Raw genomic sequence first — 23,066 nt, 5'->3', positions numbered from 1 at the left:
TGGAACGAAAGGTGGACGAATAAAAAACCCAAAATTATTTCACTTGGTAATGGCAGACTGCTGCTTTCGAAAAGTGAAATGTCTGTACCCACTCGAGTCCTAAAAACTAACTGTGTGTTACCACGGAACTTGTCCATTAAAGATAGTTTGTTATCAATTGAAGTCGTTCTATTAGTTCTTGCTAAGACAGCTGTGCTTCATTAAAAGTAAGTGGGAGGACTAGGGCTGGCGGGCGACCATCGGTCCTTATTTGCATCAAACCCACCATGTTGATGAGGTAGTTAATGGCGAGGAAAGTTCGCTTCCCGGTTTACTTTTGCAGTACCAGTACATGTGTTAACAGCGGCCGGACATCTTAACTAAGCGGGTAATTCGCCGCGACGAAAGATGTAGCAGATGTTTTTTGCTCTGGTTCTCCGTGAAGTTTATGTTAATATAGTTCTCCGCAGAAAACCTCTATGCGCTTTTTAAGCAATTTTTTATTGGAATATCAGCAAAAAAGGTGTTTTAATGAGTTTTTTTCCTACCTTTACATTATTGTTAATGTAAAGTCTGTAGAATAGTGGACGCAACGGTTCAGGCAGACACTTGGTAAAATAAATATGCTTCACTTTATATTTCACTATATTTAAAACAATGTGTTTTATTTTACACTTACAAAATTACACACTGGTATTTGAGTTTTGTAACACTATATTTGAATTTACGGCTACTAAAACTTTCCAATCCAAGCCGAATACGGAGATAAAGTGAACGTGCAGCATAATGGAGGCTCATGACGACAGAGACGGCGTTGATGTGAGCCGCATAGAGGCTAGAACCAGATTCCTCTGTAGTTTATATAATAAGAAACTCCATGACGTCCTCAGTTCGGCTAGCTCCAAAGAAACTGGGACATTATTGCTAGGGCACATTTTTTTCTATCTGTGTCAATGCAGTGAACACCGCACAGCAGGCTTTTACGTTAAGTGAGTCATGCATTCCTTGGAAATAATGTAGGGGAATGTGAGTGCGAACTTACAAGCGTGCTGTGTAATGCCATCTTAGCTTTCTCAATTTAGCCGTGAATAAACTACCATTAACCGGAAAAGTTGTGCCGTTTTGCCCGCCCCACAGGTCAGGATGGTGTGCTTAACGTAAGTACAGCAAACCATTCATGAGTTGCTATTTGTTAAGCAATATCTCTATGCTACGACTAAGCCTCGCCCAAGATGTAAAGCGCGAAAAAAAGTAAGGGTTTAAGCAAGTTGAAAACAAAAACCAAGAACTATAGATATCGTTACTTTAAGACAGATAAGAAATACCTAAATATTCAGCAAAACACAGTTGAAGTACAGCTATTTTGGACGACTTTTTAAATGAGATGGTGTAGCCCCTAAGAATATTTGGAGCACCATGGTATTACGTCTTGACTGACCCTCAATACAAAACGTACGATAGTAACTAAAGAGCGTTAAATTTCCGCTTTCCACACCGTGAATAGAGGGTTCGTTTCGTCGATTGATTGTAGGGTTTAACGCGCCGACGCAACGCAGGCGATGAGGCGCGCCGTAGTGTAGGGCTAAAGATTAATTTTGACCACCTGGGGATCATTAAGGAGCGTTCGTTTCCAGAACTTTAACGTATGTTACGTAACGATAGTACCACGTCTCTAGAGGCCCGAATTCTCTTTCTAAAGAAGAGTGTATGCGGGATGGCAACATAAAAAATAAAAAGTCTTGGCCTTGTCGCGTGGCCCTTCACGGTGCCACACGAAGATAAAATGATTTCAACTTCATTACCCAAAGTGTCAAGGTTGAATTAAGGCGCTCTGAAAAGAGCCCCCCACGGGACGTTTCACCGATACCAAATTTGCTCTCCTTCTGTAGAGAAGAGCAGCGTGGCAATGAAAGATTGCGTGCAGTCTAGAACCCTGAGTGTGAATCGCGTGCTGAAGAGCGATTAGGACAGCCACCAGATAACGCTGGCGACGCTAAGTTTTCAGAATTCGAAAGGCAGTTTTGGGTGTGTATAAGCGTTCTATATAGTTGATGATACGAGAATGAAATTCACAAATTAAAGCACAGAGTGTTCCGTAGCACAAAGCCAGAAGATATCTTGCCACTTCTTGAAGGCGAATATAGGGTAGATACGCATATCCACACACGCTTGCTTTGTAGAGTGCGCTAGCTTTTTATAAATGTGCTCCTGAGGCACTGTCACGGAAAAACTATATTTTGCTCAATACACTCCCAAGAATCAAGTATTTTTGGGCTGCGGTATTGCCTTCGGTGACTTACACAAACCTGGCAAAACTTCCCACCATTTTCTTTGGATGTGAACCCTCAAATTAGAAATTTATGTATATTGCAAACAATTTCTACTTACAACACGAGAATAACGCCTAGAACGCGCCGACTAGGTGTCCAGTATTAGCGGTGAATTTATGCCCTAGCTAAACAATGACGGTACCTCGACACGGTGGCTGAGTGGCTACGACATTGTGCTGCTGGATCCAAGGACGCAGGTACGGCACCACGCGCGGGTGCCGTTTTTCAGATGAAGGCGACAACCGAAAACGCCCGTGTGTCGAGATTTCGGCCCACTTTAAAGATTCCCAGTCGGCCGAACGTAATTCGGAGCTCTCAACTACTGTGCGCCTCAGAGCGCAGACGTACCTTCGGCGAGTTAAACGCCCGCAAATATTTACACAATGACAGTAAGCTCGAAATTGCTGTTTATCATCCCCACGGATTTGTAGATGTCGGCTGAAGACACAACAGAAGGTTCGAAGGGCTAAAACATCAAACTCCTAACTTTATTAACCTGTTTCACCTGCTCGCTCAGAAACAAATAACATTTAGTATCGCCTTCTAAAGAAAGTTGAAAGAAACTCGAAACCTAAAGTGCGTCCATCCTTCCCAGAAAGTGTGCCCAATCGATCGTCAAGCCTTGAAACCCGTGATTACAAATGAAAAACGAACCCATGCGACGATTTTTCGAGCATTAAGTAAGCGCAGGTTGCAAAGATCTAAATATACCCCGATTCGTGGTTTATGAGATGAAGGTATACCATGTACCGTTTCGTGATAGATGAGTGTATTGCCGTATCTAGAAGCGTTGCTTTTTAGCGACTTTCAAATAACGGTTTCCACACAATGGAAGTCCGGTTAAACGTGTGCGCAGTGTGTCCAGAGACCTTGTCAGAGCTTTTCGGTCGACCAACTAGCCCATGGGGAACTGATTTAGTTTTCTGACAAGACACCATCAGGTCCACTAAAAAAGCTTTCGCTTTGAAAGGAACACAATATGACCGACCGCGTGGCGGCGCCAAAAACCACGTGAAAACGCCTCGCGTTTCTGCTTACAAAGTGTTGTTCGATTCACCACCGCCGGTGTGTTCTTCCATTATTGTATGTAATCCCTGAAAGTAGGAGTCTACGCTGCCATCGAAGAATGTTCCCTGGTTAGTGCAGCTAAACCGTCTATTCAAATAATTAAAAAACGCTCTGCACGGTTGCCTGAAAACACGAAATGAAATGTGAATACAGGTTTTGTGTGCCGTTTTCCAACGGGGCACCGAATAAAGTTGTCATACGAACAAACGAGGGTTTCCAAGTAAGCGCGCGCCTTCTGGTATTGCAGGCTTTCTCTGCGGGGCCAGCACGAGTTCTGTATCTTGTTCGATGATATTTATATTCCCAGTAGTTTGTTCATTGTGTCTTTAATCACGTCTCTGTATTAAAGTCAACCAAAACAGATAACTTGAATTGCACGAGAGATAAAAAGAAGATTGAGAACAAATGCAGCAATGAAGAGTTCACGAAAAAGGGTTGCAGGGCGTAGGAATACGGTGACTGCTCCTCAAACACCACGAATAAAGCGGCAAAGGTTTGCTATAATCCTTTGTTATTTAGGTATGTTGTGCATTCTTTTTATAAACGATTTATTGAGGTGGTGACTGTTCATATTGGGAAAAGTAAAGAAAGAGTGTACAGGTGCCGTCAGAAGTAAGTGGAGCACGGGAGCTGTGGCCGAACCGCATAGGAGCGCCGTGTAGCTACAACAGCGGTAAACGAAAGGAGTAGAACACCCATGCGCGCCTGCCGGCGGTGATAGCCTATTTATACTTCTTAACCCACGCTTAACGCGGCTTCGAGCATTATTCGCAGAATACTGGCTGATACTGGTCGCAGTTAGCATAGGACCGGTGTGATTGGAGATCTGTGGGAATGGCCTTTGCCCGGCAGTGGGTGTAGATAGGCCGATGATGGTGATGATGATGAATTAATAGAGTATCCCTGTTTTCTCGAGCTTCCTTTCTGTCACTCACATCGCCGTACATACTGTTCGAAAAAAAAGTTTTGTCAATAACATTATTCTGCTCATGTTTTTGCTTGAAAGCGGAAGCCTAGCGCTTGTAAAACTGTTCTTCGCTGATATACCTTGTTTGCGTGTCTTTATACGCTTTTGTGTCTTCGTCATTTGGCGCGAGTTTATCAGGCAGGCAGACCGGTCCCAAATCACGCGGCAGCTGTCGCAGAGTCAGAGCTGACGTCCTCCAGCCCCTGCTTTACTTATGCGCCGTCTCGCTCACATGTCGCCCAGCGCGCACCAGACTCATGCTTTCTGCCTCCCCTCCGGAATGATGTCGAGAATGCATTGTTCTGCGGGAAACCGGGCTAAAACCCCCCATGAAAATTAAGGTGTTTTTATTTAGGTCGCCTTCGGAGCGGCTATTTCCGTAGCGTTCGTGTTGACGACAGCGACTGCGACGGTCACTCTTCGTTTTTGATGAGACGTACGAGGCTTTCGCGTAATTATTGATTTTTAAATTCTCTGGGGCCGAGCAACGTGAACTTGCCTTGTGCTTCACCTGGGCGTCGTGAACTCATTCCCGCGAAGGTTCGAGGTGGTAGGCTCTCCACAATGTGTTATCGTTACGCAAGAATGCAGGCGAAATACCAGTATTTCAGTTCAGAAGGGTGTGTGGTTTCATTAACAATGAATTCCATTTCATTGAAACGTTGTAAATTGATACTTGGTAATTATAAAAACAGATCGAGTAGTATTACTCTACCAGCTAATTTTTCACAGGCCCTTATGCCGTCGCCTGGACTTGTGACCGCATGGACTTGTAACCGCAAAGCCATCACAAAAAAACCTGCCTGCTCAGTGACACTGCCAGTCCCGTTTGAGTCACCATTTGAACCTGAACACGGACTATTATGGGTATTACTTGTGGAAAGCCGAAGACGACGAAGGCAGGACTAGGGGCAGGGGAAGAAGAGAAGGTTGAGGAACAGAATAAAATGATGGTTCCCAAGTGAGCAGCCTCGGATCATTACATTGGCGCAGTCGACAGGATTCCAAAGACGAACACTGTGTGTATTACTCTGCATACCACGCGGAACCAACGTTGCCAGATTGAAAAGTGGCTTCGACACCACCCCCTGGTCAAAATTTCACCAGATTTCACCAGCACTAAAATACAGCCATTATAAAGTATTTCTGGCTCCGGTATCTCTTCTGTGCATGCTATTTTTTAGAACATAGTGTTTAAGAAGGCGTTTTTGTTGCTTTTGTCCATGCCATCGCTGAAAGAGCGACTTGGTTAACTCTATAACTAAGATTAGCAAAATCAGTTTGAGCGAAGTGAAATTAAAATTTTTATTCTCATCTCTCGCAGGGCTAGGCAAAAGAACTATCACTCCATTTTCTATGGGAATGCTCGCTCAGAAAGTTACCGCGCATTCAATACAACACTTGCTGTACCTTTTCTTTATCTTGATATTCAAGCTTAAGACCTAGTGCAACTTATATTTTTGTCAAGTTAATATACGACAATTTAACATTTTACTGCCTATGGGGCAAACGAAATGCCATAGATGGGAAGTTCGTGAATGATTTGTTAGATAGGAAATGCTAGTGGGACGTCCTGCGTTAAGTAATTTTGGAGGACTGTATTCAGTGTGGTTTGTTTCAAATACAAAATTTAAATTTTCAATTTCCATTACTTTCACGGGCGAGTAAAACCAAAAAAGTCTCATAGTGTGCACTAAAACACACTTGCAGCAAAGTGATGTCAGTCACTCTTGGTGCTTAGGAGCTAGAAAAGCTTCCTTTCAGTGAACGAAAGCCATGGTTTAAAGCCCCAACAGTTTTCACCACTTTTCACCAGATACTGTCTGGTGTAGCCCTACTGCGACCTCAACACCAGTGGCCACCACATTTCGCCAGATTTTCAATTTCTGGTGTCGCATATCACCATCTGGCAACGCTGCGCGGAACTCACAAGGCAAGTTTTACTTCTCGTCATGCCAAGTCGACGACGAAGTGCCGTACGTCTTGCCCGAGTGCATCACAACACCACAACTGTGTGACTGGGTGGCAAAGAAGTCCGGCGAGACAACCGAGGACCTGACTACCCAGACTTCTCTCAAGCTCAGGGTGAAGCTGTCCGAGTTCCAGGAATACTTCATGGAGCCAACCATGAGGGCGTCAGGGAACACGAACCGAATGTTAACGTTACCACCATGGACCAAGCCTTCTTTTGATTCTGCAAGAACAACAACGGCGGGCAGAGAGGCAACAGCAGTTCATGGAGACCCTCATCGCTACGGTCCAAGCTAAACAAGGACAGCGCACAGAAATGGTGAAGCCGGATCGGTGTGACGGAGAGAGTTCAAGTCCTGAGGATTGGATTCGTTCCTATGAATACGCATCCGAGAAGAACTCCTGGCACGAAGCTACCGACCGAGTGGAAAACATGCGGCTGTTTTTGACGGGACTTGCAAAGAAGTGGTATCAGCTGCACTTCTCCACACACGCGTCAGACAGCTGCGACAGCTGGAAGGCAAGCTTTCTCGCAGCGTTCAAGGAAAACCCCGTGGAAAGGTGGGACCATGCAATTTTCTATAAATACCGATCGGGCAAATCCTTGGAGTATTTTTACGAGAAAAGGCGCCTACTAAAAATGGCTGATTCTAATCTCCCGGAGTCTTCATCTGTGCCACTGATTATTCACGGGTTGCCTAAGGATCTTCAGAAGCAGGTGCAGCTTAAGTCCCCAAAGACAATCGAGGAACTTTTGGAGTGTTTTCAAGGCTTGCGCATAGATGCTCCTCCGAGAATTCAGGGTACGCGACGTTTCAAATTTGAAACCGGGCAAGCGTCACAGAGGTCTGGAACTTCCGAAGTGTCATCGGGTACACAAAGAAATTCGTACCGAGGACATGGTGTCATTAACCTTGCATCCTCCTGCAGTGACAATATAACCTCGGATGAGTCCCGTCAAGTCGAAGCACGGAGTGACGCTGAAGCAACCCAGAAAAAAAAACAAATAAATGAGGGTGATCAATCCCACCCGACGACAAAAATTGAGACTGTTTACTTCAGCACATTAAATCTTCTTTTTATAACTTTGGGAGTTAACTGCACCGACGTCACAGCACTAGTCGATAGTGGCGCTTCCGTGTCCGTTATAAACAAGTCATTAGTGTCTGAAAAAGATATTCTTAAAGGGAGACCAGTACAAATACAGGGCTTTGACGGAAGGAGACAACTTTACGATAAGTGGATAAAAGCCAAAGTGACGTACCAAGGTCGAAGCACAGAGATCGACGCCTTAGTTTTTGATGGGTACGAATACCAATTTCTACTCTAAAGACCTGATATGAAAAGACTTAAAATAAACCTTTACTGGAATGATAATGTCTGCGTTGACATGGAGGCCTGCGGTTCCCTGCGCACAACCGACCGACTTGTTCGGTGTGAGGAGGACGTTCGCCTCAAGTTTCCAGAGCTCGTTTGCGTCGGTACTTACCCGCCAGCAACAACAAAATTCTCTGTTCCTTTCAAGCTTGGTGATGTAACACCAATTAGACGAAAGCCTTACAATATGTCCCGTGAAAGAAGACTTTGGCTAAAGAAAGAACTTCAGCACATACTGGAAGCTGAAATAATACCCCCGTCACTCTCCAAATTTGCTTCCCCCATTCCATTAGCGTTAAAAGAAGATGGCTCATTGCGTTTTTGCGCAGATTACAGGATTCTAAACACACAAACTGACCTTTTCCCATTTCCGATGCCATGAATAGACAACATCATTGAAGAGACGGGAGGCTGCCACGTCTTCTCTCGCATAGACTTGTGCAAGAGATTTTGGCAGATTCCTCTAGAGGAAGAGTACAAACAGTACACGGCTTTTGTCACACCCTTCGACATGTACGAATACAACCGACTACCTTTCGGGTGGAAGAACAGCCCCACCTTGTTTCAGAAGATGATGAATGGGGTGTTGACACCATTTTTGGGCCTATTTTGCAATGTTTATGTTGATGACATTATAGTGTACTCCAAGGATAATAGCTCACATGCGGAACATTTGACCGCTGTCTTGACCGCCCTGAGTGCAGCCAAGCTGAAAGTCAATTTTAAGAAAAGTGAGTTCTTTTAGCCGAAAATCACATTTCTCGGGCGCGTGCTGGATGGCTTCACTAAAAGCACAAAAGAGGAGTCCGTTGAACGGGTACGAAATATGAAGCGACCTGAAAACATACACGCACTGCGAGTTTTTGTCAGGTCTGGCAGGACACTTCCTGAGCTTTATTCCGGGTTTCGCTGCTCGTGCCAAGCCACTAACAAGCCTGCTTCAAAAGGGTACGGCTTTCCAGTGGACAGAAGAGTGCGAAAAAGCGTACCACATCTTAGTGTCAGCCATTACTAATGACCCCGTGCTCACGCTGCCAGACTTCTCACTTCCTTTTGAGCTCACCACGGACTCTTGTCACTACACTGTAAACGCAAACTAGCCGGAAATGGAGTTTTAATCAAGTAATGTGCCCTGGAAAGTACATATAGCAAAAAATGTACTCCCTAGGCATGATCTAAAAATGTGGACGAACCTCCATGGTAGTACCGTTGCCCATCCGTGTAGCAAAAGGGAGGATTTAGGACGACTTAACACCATTTGTGAGATGGCGTTCGGTTCCTTGTAAACTACCACGTCCACAATAAACTCCCCATCGGAGGTAATCATCTCAAGCGGGCGGTCGCCATGTTAGTCTTGTGTTGCTTCCGTGTATCAGCACTTCAACCGTGGCCTAATGCCAATTAGAACGAGTAAGCAGGACGCGACGGTTGCATACAGCTACAAAACCGATACCGTACGTATACCCATATAGATGCTTCAACCAGCGCGATCAGAGGCAGACAGCGCGGCCGTGTTGTTTCAATCTGTTTATTTTGGAGATAGGTGTCAAACTCTGCTGCTAACGAAGAGACAGTTCTCGCCGTTGCAAACAATTGCAATGTTCATCTGTTTCGCTTGCTTGCGCATATATAGACGATTTAAATTCTCGTGCCAGCGCGCCAACGCACCCGACTGCAGCGACTCAACTTGCCCTGGCGGCACGACTTGCTGCCCGGATGTAAACAACCTCCGCGCAATCAATGCAGCGCGGCCGGTGACTTGGTGCTGCGGGAGCTTCAAGCGCCTCGCCTTGGGCCATCATTTTTTCTTATTTGCGAAGGACTAGTAGTGCCATTTGGTGGAAAGATTTTTATGTGCCCCTGTCACACGACGAACGGCCGCTAACAGCATTTGGATACGGCGACAGTTGTGGACAGCTCGCTGGTAAGTGGTCTGTCATCAGTCAATGCGTTTGTCAAACGTTTGGATAGGCTTAACTGCGAAATACCCGTGCCGCACACAGCACGTACACGCACGGACAAGGAAAAAAGCGCTCACTCGTTTTATTTTACTTGTTTGTGGGTTTTGGGGTATGCATTCGCATTCTTTTGTAAGCCGGTTTGTAACAGGGCATTCGAGATAAAATCGCTTGTCGCGCGCGGCGTCGTTTCAAAGCAACGTGACGGTTACTTCATGCTGGCGAAAATCAGCGCAGTCAGACGGAAGCGAGAAGGAACGTAGAGAGGTCGGGAAAGAGGGCGCTCATATTTAAAAGAAAGCGTAATGCAAGACGAGAAAAGGAACGCAACCCGCCTGCATTTCTCCGAACTTCAGGACAGAGCCGCACACGGGTACGTTGCCACAAACTCGAGCGTACGACGTCTCAAGTACCGTATATTTTTTTCAGTTTTTATTGTACAGGGCCTAATTCTTGTTAAGTCGTCCGATTCATTCAGTTCAGTTCTATTTGCCCCTAGAAAACGCTGGAATTTGTCGAACGAAGCGGCGGTAACGCGACCACTCGCCGGCAAGAAAATACCAAAATAAAAACTCCGCTGCTCAGCTTTCACCGAAGCTCAGTTCTGTTGAGGGGGCGAGCGTAGCTTTGCCAGTGCTAAGGCGTGTCGATGATTCTAGAAGGAAGAAAGGCAAGTGGTGCGCTCGTCGGCGGCGGGCGCGTTGCGGGTTGTGCCCTTTATCTCCGCGAAGTGCGCAGTTATAAAAAAAAGAGACTAGCGCCGAAGCAAGTTAGCTACGTTTGGGCGTCGTTCACAGGTAGCCGAATCGCCTCCGACAGCGGTGCATCGTCTGGCCTGGTAGATGAATATTGTGGGACTCTGTCTCTCATATGTGTCGAACTGTTCGTGTTCTTTTTAGTTAACTGCTCTACTTTGTAATATCTATTTGTCAACGCTCCTGATTGTATGTTTTGTATTTGAACTGTTGCTGGCATTTGTATTCATTCTAAGTTACCTCTTACGTTCCTGTTCTCGTGCTTGTACCGTGTTTTGCCTGTCCAGATATAAGTCTTTGTGTTGTTTTCGTTCAAGGCTCTGACTCATTCTTACCGCTCTGGTCGGTAAGAATGAGTATTGAAATGAGTAAGAATTTTGCGTGTGGGGCATTTTTTTTTCTTTTTTGCTTTTTCCGACAGTTGTTCCTTTGACTCCCTGCCTGCATTCCATGAACGCGGAAGTTGGCCTCCACATCGATGGCCAGCGTGTCATGACTGCATCATCTTTACTGGGAGGACTGTGTAGTCTGTTTGCATCGTTCTGGGTTTTGAACATTCAATATCCCAAGAAGGCACACAGAGCTCTAACGTTTGTGGAACATGCCATTTTGGACCTTGCCAGTCCAGGAAGGTCCAAAATGGCATGTTCCATAAACGTTAGAGCTCTGTGTGCCTTCTTGGGATATTGAATGTTCAAAACCCAGAACGATGCAAACAGACTACACAGTCCTCCCAGTAAAGATGATGCAGTCATGACACGCTGGCCATCGATGTGGAGGCCAACTTCCGCGTTCATGGAATGCAGGCAGGGAGTCAAAGGAACATCTGTCGGAAAAAGCAAAAAAGAAAAAAAAATGCCCCACACGCAAAATTTTTACTCATTTCAATACTCATTCTTACCGACCAGAGCGGTAAGAATGAGTCAGAGCCTTGAACGAAAACAACACAAAGACTTATATCTGGACAGGCAAAACACGGTACAAGCACGAGGACAGGAACGTAAGAGGTAACTCGCTGGAGCTGTGTGCGACCGAAGTGGTGATCGGCAGGAGGAAACAAGAATCCATCTTCCTGGTGAACGCTTACAGTAACCCACAACACCGAAACCAGAGGTTCCGAAGCCTCTTTCAAAAGACGCGTAAGAAGATCGGAAGCAAGCTGGCGCTGGTCGCGGGCGACTTCAATTCGGCACACAAGGAGCTGGGCTACCCCCGCACGACAGCCAAGGGACGGAACCTGCTCGAAGAGGCAGAGGCGGCGGAATTTGAGCTGATCTCGGACCCGCAGCAGCCGTCGCGAATCGGCACCTCTACGGCCAGGGACACCACGCCGGACCTCGCCTTCGTCTATCTCCCGGAGGCGAGGGACGTCCGCTGGAGAAACACGGGGTTGAACCTGGGAAGCGACCACCAGATCATAGAAGTGGAGATCCCCCTGCGGGTCAACGCGGGTGAAGAACCGAAGCGAAAGCACAAGATCACCGACTGGGAGGCTTTCCGGCGGCAGGAAACTCCGGCGGTCATCGATGACATAGGAAAGTGGACCGAAGGGCTAGCGAGCGCGGTTGAGCGTGTGAGCACCGAGATCGAGATCGACGAGTCGATACCCAACATGGACTCCCGACTCGCGCATCTGATGGAGGCGAGGCAATCTCTGCAGCGCAGGTGGAAACAGAGAAGGCACAGCAGGGCGCTACGAAAGAAAATCGCGCAGCTGGGCAGGGAAATCGAGCGCCACAGCCGGAAGCTTTGCGAGCAGCAGTGGCACGCCGTGTGTAACGAAGCGGACGGCCAGCTGCACGCGGGCAAGACGTGGAAACTGCTTCGGCGCCTGCGGGACGAAACGGCGAGCAAGTCTTACCAGCAGCACAGACTCGCGCAGATCCTGCACGTGGCAATCAAGAATCACGGGGAGGATGAGGTAAAGAAAGGCCTCAACGACCAATACCTACCCGAAGGCGAGCAAGCACGGCACCCCGAGTACGGCGGACCCGACAACCCCGCGCTAGACGCCGACATAGAAGAGTGGGAAGTACGCCGAGCAGTACAGGAGCTGAACTGCAGGTCGGCCGCCGGCCCCGACGGGATCGGCAACAAAGCCCTGAGAAACTTGAGTGACGGAGCCATCACGGCCGTGACCGGCTACTATAACGAGTGCTGGCGGAGAGGCGAGCTACCCAAACAATGGAAGCACGCCAAAACGATACTTATACCCAAGCCCAACAAAGCTCCGGGACTCGAGAACCTACGCCTGATCTCCCTAACGTCGTGCGTGGGGAAAGTACTGGAGCACGTGTTGAACAACAGATGGCAACCGCACATGGAGAGAAGCGGCGCGTACCCACCGTCCATGCTGGGCTTCCGGGCCCGGCTGAGCACGCAAGACGCGATGCTGCTCCTCCAACACGATCTGCTCGAGACCCCCCACAAGACCGATGCGAGGGCGGTCCTGGGCTTGGATCTAAAGAGTGCCTTCGACAATGTGAAGCACTCGGCGATACTGCAACAGATCGAGAAACTCGGGCTGGGAAAGCGCTCGTACGATTACATCAGAGCCTTTCTGTCGGGCCGGACGGCTAACCTGCAGATCGGGCACCTGACCCTAGACGAACGCAAGCTGGGCAGCGTCGGAACCCCGCAAGGAGCGGTAATCTCCCCGTTCCTGTTCAACGCAGTGATGATCCCCGTGGCGGAGAGACTGTCGCAAATGCAGCAGATCCGTCACACGATATATGCGGACGACATCACGATATGGACGACGGGGGGAACCGTCGGGCACATGGAGGACTCGTTACAAGAGGCAATCGCCACGGTCGAAGACTGCCTCCGGGGCACGGGACTGCGCTGCTCGCCACAAAAGTCCGAGCTCCTGATCCTGCCACCGACCGGATACTGGAGAAAATCCGTCGGAGGGGAGGCCGAGAAAATCGTGCTTCGAACAACAGACGGTACAGAAGTCCCGCACGTTAAGGGCCTCAGAGTCTTGGGTATGCACCTAGACTCTGGGGGCGACAATCACACGGCCCTGGAACGGCTCCTGACGAAGATTGGGGTGGCCACCCGTCTCGTCAAACAGGTATCCACGAAGCACAGCGGCATGCGGGAGGCAAACCTTCTACGCCTCCTGCAGTCGTTTGTGCTGAGCCACGTCGCGTACGTAGGAGCCTTCCACGCGTGGCGGAGACACGAAAGAGACAAGATCAATGCGGCGATCAGGAGCTCCTACAAGGCGGCGCTGGGACTGCTGCAATGTACCAGTAACGCGGCCCTGGCAAAGTTGGGCATACATAACTCCCTGGAGGAAATCGGGGAGGCCCAACGGGCGGCGCAGATTTCCCGCCTCGGAACGACCGCGACGGGAAGAATGATACTGCAGAGCGTCGGGGCGAGTCCAACGACGACCGGGGAAGATCGCGAGGACCTGCCCGCAGAGCTAGCAAGATCACTGAGGGTGCCGCCGTTCCCGCGGAACGTGCATCCGGAACGAAACGAAGAGAGAAGACTCGCGAGGGCGAGAGCCCTGGCGGAGGCGCACAAGGAAGACCAGCGGGCGGCCTACGTCGACGCGGCGGCGTACGGCGGTAAGCCGGGACGCTACGCAATCGTGGCGGTCAGGGCGTCCGACGGGGAGATGGTGGCAGCCGGCAGCGTCCGGGCGGCCACGAGCGAACAGGCAGAAGAGGCAGCCATAGCGCTGGCGCTAAGAAACTGCCCAGAGATGACTACAATACTCAGCGACTCCCGAGCCGCCGTGGCAGGCTACAGCCGCGGTCGCGTCAGAAGACCGGCTGCGAGAATCCTCCCGAGAGGAAAGGAGACCGTAACAACGCTGAGGTGGTTCCCGGCCCACGTCGGAGCCCTCCCCGGCGGTACGCCCAACCGCAACGAGGGCGCGGACGCCGTCGCGCGAGAAATCGTGCACCGCGCGACGCCCCCCCGTGCCCAAGCCCTGCGGACGGAAGACAACATGGAGCCCCTAGCCGGCTACAGTGAGATACTGGCGTGGTACAAGGAGGGACGCCGCGAGCTTCCCGGCCCTCATCGGGTCCTGGGGAGGCACGAGGGCGTGCTCTTCAGACAGCTACAAGTCGGGACAGTGTTGACGCCGGCACTGGCCCGGCACATGTGCTCGGACATTCCCGGCGACGGTGTGTGCTGTGTGTGCGGGGTGGAACTGGCCACCCTGGCCCACATACTTTGGAACTGTGACGAACCTGTGCGGGGTGTGCGGGGCCCCGGCAAGCTACCACCGGACATCGAGAAGTGCATCCGCTCGACGGATGAGGGCGACCAACTATACGCGATCCAGCGGCTCGAGGAAGCCTTGGGCCGGCAGAAGCGAACGGGAGACCCTCCTGCTGGGGGAGCGCTCCCTAGTAGCCGAAGCCAAGGCCTGGGTACCCCTTGAGGCCCAGGGTAGGCGGGGGCGGTGAAGCCCTGCGTGGTGAATCCCGCCCCCCTCGCAGGATTTATTAATAAAGGTCATTTTCTCTCTCTCTCTTGGACCTTGCCAGCACCAAACCACGTGTGAAGGATTTAGAAATAATTAAATTTTATCGCATGAATATCGCTCACTAATATTTTATTTGTTTTCAATCCTGTAATCATTGGATAGTAGTCAAAAAGAATTCCGTATTATGTTTCTGACTTTTTCTTTTTTCTTTTTTTTACTGAAAAGAGGCTATTTGATGGGCCGTTCTGTATGCTGATAATACAGCTATCTTTTAGTGAAGCAATAATTTTAACAAACTAATTTAAGTTGAAACAATTATCTAAATAATGTTGGCAACAGGTGCGAAATGAATCAACTAAAAATTATCCGAAAAACATGAATTTCATGGCTTTTTGTTCTTACTCTAAAGAAGCTGTCGCGATAGCACCCATTCTGTTCTATATAATTGCAATTAACCCGTCAGACTCGGTCACTTTTCTTGGCGCATTTGTGTCTTTATCAAAACGCACTGGTATTTTGTGCAGCATGTTTTTTGTTCTTTATATTGCTCATTTATCCATAGCCATCTCACTACTGTCTGTCTCCTGCATCATTTATCTCTTGTGCCTTTACCACCTACAAAGTGCTCGTTACCTTTCAGTATCAAATCTCTGCACAGCTCTCGCTCATTTCACCACCAATTGAAAAATTGTTTTGTTGTTGTAAACCACTGCAACCATTTTTTTCTTCACTTTGTGTACTGAGTACTGATGCGTACTGATAAGTTCTGATAAGTACTGACGCGTTCTAGATCCTCTAGTATTATATAATGATTTCACTTACCATGCGGTTGTGTTTGTGCTGATCTGTTTTTCGTGTATTTCCAGTTCTTGCATTAATATTGTTTCTACAATTTGTTCAACTAGCACACTGCTCTCGCTCATTTCACCACCAACTGAAAACTTTTTTTGTTATTGTAAACCACTGGAACCATTTTTGTCACTTTGTGTACTGAGTACTGATGCGTACTGATAAGTTCTGATAAGTACCGACGCGTTCTCGATCCGCTAGTATTATATAATGATTTCACTTACCATGCGGTTGTGTTTGTGCCTATCTTTATTTTTCGCGTATTTCCAGTTCTTCTAGTAATATTGTTTCTACGGTTTATTCAACTAGCATCGTATTGCTGTCTTCCATTCCTAACTGGCGTGTTATTTAGCAATGTACCATTTGTGCTTTCTTATAGAAGGTCGCCCTAAGTTTTTATTTCGGAACCTCCTTGTGTACACCATGTACCATGTAAACTTGTCTGCGAAAGTTCGTTTGAAATAAACCTGAAATCGACAAAAACCGTGTGAAATCAGTACTCCCGCAGGGAACTAGAAATTCTCCCTTGTGGCCTCGAAAAACTCCTTTCGGAAGGCCTACAAAACTCCCCAAGCTTTGGCAAAACTCCATGCAAAAGAAGTAAATGCTTCCCTTGAACCTCCTAAAAACGCCCCTAAAATACCATAAGTATTACCCAAGGGAGCCATAATAGGCTCCTATTCAACCGCCTAAAAATTCCATAAACATCACTTAAAAACGCCCTTTAAAAGTAAAGAATACTCCATTTTCAACTCCTTAAATTCTCCCGGACATTTCTTAACACTCCCTAAATACCTCCTTTCCATCACCTAAAAACGCCCTGTTTTGAGGAGGTAAACAAAACCTCCCTGTTCCATGTAGTAAAAAAACTCCTACAAGGAGGATCACTAGAGGACACGCGAAAAAGAACCTCTAGGGAGTATATGGGAGGCAAAAAAGTTTAGAGTGTATGGTGCAGGCGCCGTCATATACCAACGAGGACATTCGGCTACAAACGATCGAAAACTACACGTGGTTGGATACTACTGGTATACGTTCAACAAGTCTGAAGAGAACTACTGTACAACAGAGAAAGAGGCTCTTGCTGTTGTGCTAGCGGTGAGGTACTTTAGATCGTACCTCGAGGGCAAGAAGTTCAAGCTTTTTACTGACCACCAGGCCCTTACATATCTCCTGCATGACAGTCAACCTAAAGGACGAGTATCTCGTTGGATCAGCGAATTGCAGCAGTTCGATTTTGACGTATTGCACCGATCCGGGCAGTTGCTTTGAGATGCTGATGCCCTTTCCCGTCTTCCTATTGACATAAGCTGCAAGACTGGTGAAGAAGTAAATGCACTGATGGCTCTGAGGCTGTGGGAAGGAACAGAAGAACTACAGTGTGTAGATGGATGGTTGCACGTTCCACCTACACTGGTCAGAAAAGTTCTGGAGTTCTACCACGACAGTCCAGAGTCAGGAGGTCACGACGGCTTCTGGCGAACTTATTACAAGATCAGGAAGAGGTTCACTTGGCCACACAGGAAAAGAGATGTAAGCGCATACATCCGCTATTGTCACTCATGCCAAATCAATAAGGCCAAATACAAAGAGAAAATGGATGCAATGACTTTGCTAGCCCATTCAAAAATACGATTTGAGACAGTGCATCTCGATTTTGCGGAGCTCAAAAAGAAGGGTGAATGGGTAAGAAGGAGACAGTCTTTCTTATTGTGTATCGATGAATGCTCCGGAATAGTGGCTGCAAAACCAGGAAAGGAGGACGCAAATACTGTAATAGCGCTTTTGAACAGAGAGACGTTTAATGGCGTAAAATACGTTGTGTCTGACAATGGACCGGCTTTCAGGAGCCGAGCAATGATACGCTGGGCGGGAAGCAGAGGCATCACACTCAATTTTGCAGCCCCATTTCACCCGGCGGCTAATGGTCTTGCAGAACGGGCCATACGAGATATTAAACAGTACATCCACTTCTACCCTAACTTTCCCGGGGGTTGGAAGTGCTGTCTGGAGGCGGCGGTCACGCATCACAACCGGTCGCACACAAGTGCGCTGGGGTGCAGCCCTCAGTATGCAGCCTTTGGTAAGCCATCATACCTGCCCGCTGATGAGATCCTTGGTTTGACGACAAAGCTTAAACTTCAAGAAACGAAAAGGACAGTCGAGAGTGAAATGAAGTATAGGGAGACGATGAAACGTTTCTTCGACAGGCGCCATAACACGAGTATTCTGGCTATTTCTCCAGGCGATTTGGTCTTGGTGCGAAAAGTATGTGGCAACTCAAAAACCAGACCTATCGGGCCCTTCGAAGTTATCAAGACAGCATCTACCAATGGCGTTTTGAAGACCGTGTGGTACATGACGGGCAACGGGACTGTGGAAGTCGCGGCCTTCAGCAACGTGGTTCCCTACACACAGAGGAAGGACGAAAACAGGGCCCCGGAGAGTGTGGAGAGCCGAAGACGACGAAGGCAGGACTAGGAGCAGGGGAAGAAGAGAAGGTTGAGGAACAGAATAAAATGATGGTTCCCAAGTGAGTAGCCTCGGATCATTACATTACTTATGCACTATTCTCCCTATTTTGTCTCTGCTGAAATTGTGCAGCGAGAAATTTCAAAGCTTTCCAATTTTTTTGTTTGTGGGCGCAATGAAGCAGAGTGGGTTACCTTAGGCTACTCCTGCCATATAATACCGGGTGGTAGCCCCTTCGTGGTTCATTTATAGTGGCAGTATACATGAGGCGAACTTTCATGGTCAAGTTAGTGCCGCGGATAATCTGCCATTGCACAGCGCATGAAGTTGGAGAGCTGCAATATGCAGAGACGGCGGGAACCACTGTTCGCTGCGGCGATTCTGCCAATGTGATTAAGTGAGGCGAATGCACTGAATTGAGTCACAAGAGAAGCAAAAAAAGTTTTAAATGCTATGACGTTTAATTAATTACGAATCACTCCAAGGAATAGAAACAATTTGTTTACACATTATTTCTTTAAGAAGTTTGATGTGTTTTCTTCATCAGCCTGCCGATGTAGTTGAAAAAGACGAAAGACGGCGCTATCATGTATTCTGGCTAAAACCAACATCAGCTTTTATTAAACGGTCACCGTACATCAGCTTCCGGCTTGCAATTTCGAACGTTCTTCAACAATTTCCCAGCAGTTCGGAGATTGTTTTGTGCTGGCAAAGTACCTTTCATTTCAGTTTTCAAATATTCCTAACGTAGGGTTTCGGGGCGCTTCGACTACGACAGACGGAACGAGACTCCGTGATGTATAAAAGCAAATAAAAGTTTACCGTGGTTATCGTCCGTCGCCTTCTTTTTGTGAAGAAGTTCCTTCGGAACGCGATGCTTCTTCACTGCCAGGATGAATTTATTAGAAATTTCAGGCGCGCCGCCTTGAATAACATAATTCATACTGCGCGCAAACCGTTCGGTCGTCGTAAACGTCACCGAATAGAAAAGGACTCAAGGAAGCATGGTGGCCGGAAGTCAGGCCGCGCGGCGAGACTTGATTGGGTAGCTACGGTTCGCCGCTCGTTTGTCGCTTCCTGTGCCGCCTGCACCGTCCGAACTAATCTGTCCTAGCCAGATCGGTGGCGACAAAACTTTCTCCGCCACCAGACGTCGTGCAGATGCGGCCGGGCATCATCTGCCGACTTTTCGTGGCGTTAGCGATCACTTATTAGCGACTTTTAGCCGCAATATACAGCGAAGTACGTAGAAGACAAGGGCAGTAGTTAAATTCAAACTGAAGTTTAGTTTTATGCGCAAACGTAAGGCCCAAATACAACAGGGATCGAGCAGGGGCGGACACTTATGTCAGAAACTCAGATTATGCGTCCCCCGAACTCTTTTTCGCTCATCAGACCAGGGCTTGCGTAGTCGGGTACTCCTTAACGCAAATTAGTGCCCTATAGCCTCGTTCTCGCAAAACAGCCAACCCGTGCGACAACCGATGTTGATTAACATATCATTGCAGTTACCCTACAACGGAATCATGGTTGTTTATAGTCGTGCCAGGCTCTGACTGACGGCAGTCGATGTACTTACCAGGGCAGATAATAAGGGCTAGCACAAGAACGTGGCTGCCACTACACGTCCCCGGCCGTGCAGTGTTCGACACGTCATTTGAATTCGTAGCATTCTGTTTTAATAACAAGATATTCTGGTGGCTTTAGTCCTGATCTTCAACTGGGCTTTTCGGGCGTGGTGGTTTCTTGTGGTGCGACAATCAACTAGGGCCCTTTATGAGCCTCTTATAACAACGCGCGCAGAAATACAAATAAGGGCTCAACGTTCCCAGGCTACCATCACTGGTGGAAAAGTTGATGCGCGTCAACCTTGCTTAGGCATGTGAAGCGTAGGGCTGATTTAAGCGAAACACAGATATGTAACTGATCCTCACAGTGTTGTGTTAATAACAAGTTTGCAATGAATTCTTTGTGGCGAAAATAGGACAAAAAAAATCATTGATGCCGTCGGGAGTTCGCAGCCCGAAAGTCGCGCGGACCCAGACGTGACGCATGGAAGTGCATAAGAAAATTAACAAAGAAGGCAAAAAATCCAAGAAATCAATAAAAACTTCAAATGGTTCAATTATACAAAGCACAACCCGCAGTGACTCAGTGGCTAAGACATTGTGCAGCTAAGCCCAAGGACGCGGGTTTGCTCGCGGCCGTGGTGGCTCCATTTCTGATGGAGACGAAACGCGAAAACGCCCGTGTGTCGACATTTAGGCGCACGTTAAAGATCCATCGCAGTAGTCAAAACTAATTCGGAGCCCTGCACTACGGCGCGCCTTATAATGCAGGTGTAGATTCGGCGCGTTAAATGGCACACTCAGAGAGAGAGAGAGAGAAACTCTTTATTAAAGAGGAAAGTGCAGAGAGGTTTGCGGACATCAGATCGCCGTCATGCTACTCTGCGGAAAAAGGAGGAGAGGGAAAAAGCTAGTAGGTGTAGTGAAGAAAAGGAGAGTAGTAGTAGTGAAAAAAAATATGATCCTTCTTCAGGGGCACACTCAATCAACTAAATAAACATCCATGTGCTATAATATTTCAGAATGATAAATGAACCTTCAAGAAGGCTTGCCGCAAAAAAGGCTTACGAAGAGAAGCCAGTTAATGTCACAACAGAAACGAAAGCTTATGAAGCAAAGTCGTCTTCGCGCTGTGAAGAAGGGCGCCAAATACAACCGACACAAAACATAGTCTAAGTTCCACGCACCCCAGCCAGTGCGTTGACCACATTTAAACATCACTTGTGCGGTAAGCATCGCGCCTTCGCCTGAAATTCACAGGCTACTGAAGGTGATTCAACTATGAACGCTCCGTAATGTGCAGATGTTTGGGGGAAATTTCCCCAAACATATTTCAAGGCTGACTGTTTTTGTTTTACTCGTCACATTTCGGTACCTAACCAGAATACTTTTTCTCGCGCATACACAAAAATTACAGGTGATCATTGTAGAATTGCGCATAATGCGTGCTACTTTCCTAAGCACAATATCCTTCAGTTTCCTAAGCTTGGGGTTCCCTGATTATTTCTGTCGCGAGGTTTAATCGCAGCACTTTGGAGGTTGAAACAAATTCAGTTACGCATGTTGAGTATCTTCCGCGTCCTATGTGGGACGCTGTTCTGTCGAAACTACTGCCCATAATGAGCTTGCAGCATTGCACTTTACCCCAAAACACCCAGCGTATCAAATTTCATATGGCGTGTCTGAGAAGCCAGAAGGGTACGATATTATAAAGCTGAGACTAAAGCCAAGAGTATCGTTTTTGATACACTGACGAAGGGTTTTTTATGTGAGTAGTTCAGAAAGGCGCCGCAAGAGGTCTGGTGGTAGCTTGATAAATACCGGAAGCTCGTTTTCAGGTCCTCAGCCCTATAAAGCTGCATACAATAATTACTAGAGTGCAAAGTGGCGCTCATGTGAACGCGAATTCCAAGGCGGCGCTTACTCTTCCATAGGAACGATGGGTAGTTCTGGAACCGGATTGTGTAGGATCAAAACAGGCCTATCGTTCCGCAAATTGTGATTTTAGGTCGGGGCTATGTCCCTCCGTCCACCGTGTGGCGTCCACACCCCCACTGCGCATGCCTGGCCAGGCACCGCTGATGATGATTCTGGCAGGATGCCCCTTGGGATTGGCCAACCAAAGAATCCATCACGAGTGAGTGAGTGAACAACTTTTACTGATCTTGAAGTAAAGAATGGTCCGCCCAGGCACCATATGGGGTGGTTCCCTATTCTCGGGACCCGTATGTGTCCAGTAATTCTTCTCCTCGAGCCACCAGCTGTTGCTGAATGGCGGGGTCTGAGCTGGAGAGTAAGGTCTCCCATCGCTCGAAAGGGTTGGAATTGGGGGAGGAGGGAAGATGTGGTGGGTGTCTTGAGTTTTTTGCACTCCCCAATAATGTGCGCGAGAGTGCCGTCTCTCCAGCAGACATGACATCTGTTGTCGTGTTCTGCAGGATACATTTTCTGTAGAAGCGCCGGACGTGCGAGCGACCCTGCCTGTAAGCGGCGCAGTATCGTCTGCTGCCGTCTGCTTAGTTGCTTGTGCGGCTTAGGAAGCCTCGTTCTACTTTATTCGTATAGGCGGACGATCTCCTTATAACTCGTGACGGGGTGCGGTTGCTCTTCCTCGGCCCGGATGGCTAGTTCTCGGGCATAGTGGTCGGCGGTGACGTTGCCGTCTGCTTAGTTGCTTGTGCGGCTTCGGAAGCCTCGTTATACTTTCTTTGTATAGGCGACCGATCTCCTTATACGCCTCGAGCTTCGCGATTGCTGCGCCGCCTGCCGCCGCTTCTCCGCGGCGTTGACGGGATTTGCGCTGCGTGGCTGATAGGGGCTCGTGCAGTGTTTTGGTTCTGTTTCGCTTCTTTTCGCCTTTCCGCGCCCAAAAAAAAAAACTTGTTATGGTGACGTCTATAGGCAAAGAGTACGATTAGGTCACTTAAAAAGCAGCTGATTCTTCGTAGAGTACGCGATCGCCTGCAAGAGCTACCCTGGGACGCGGTTCTGCGCGCTTCGTCGCCGCTCTTCCGGGCGTCGGCGACGGCAGCAGCATATCACCCATGTCGCCCCCAAAACATCACGCACAAATGAATTCTACTGTCGCCTCGTATAGACCTGATACTGGCACAATGAGAGGTTGGCTTCATTTTGCAGCGTGGACAACGAACGCGGCTTCGTTTCGAATATATACGTCGCAGAAAAATGTGTTTCGGGGATGTGATTGCCCAATCCCGGACAATAACTAATGCATGTTATAAGAATATAAAACATGAGAAAATGTTAAGTAAATTCCAAGCCTGTGCGTCGTTAAATATGTGCCCACACACGCCATATA

The sequence above is a fragment of the Haemaphysalis longicornis genome, unplaced genomic scaffold (genome assembly GCF_048455015.1).
Source record: "Haemaphysalis longicornis isolate Haplotype H1 unplaced genomic scaffold, Haemaphysalis longicornis Haplotype H1 scaffold_2, whole genome shotgun sequence".
Taxonomy (NCBI): Eukaryota; Metazoa; Arthropoda; class Arachnida; order Ixodida; family Ixodidae; genus Haemaphysalis; species Haemaphysalis longicornis.
Note: the sequence above shows the minus strand (reverse complement) of the source record.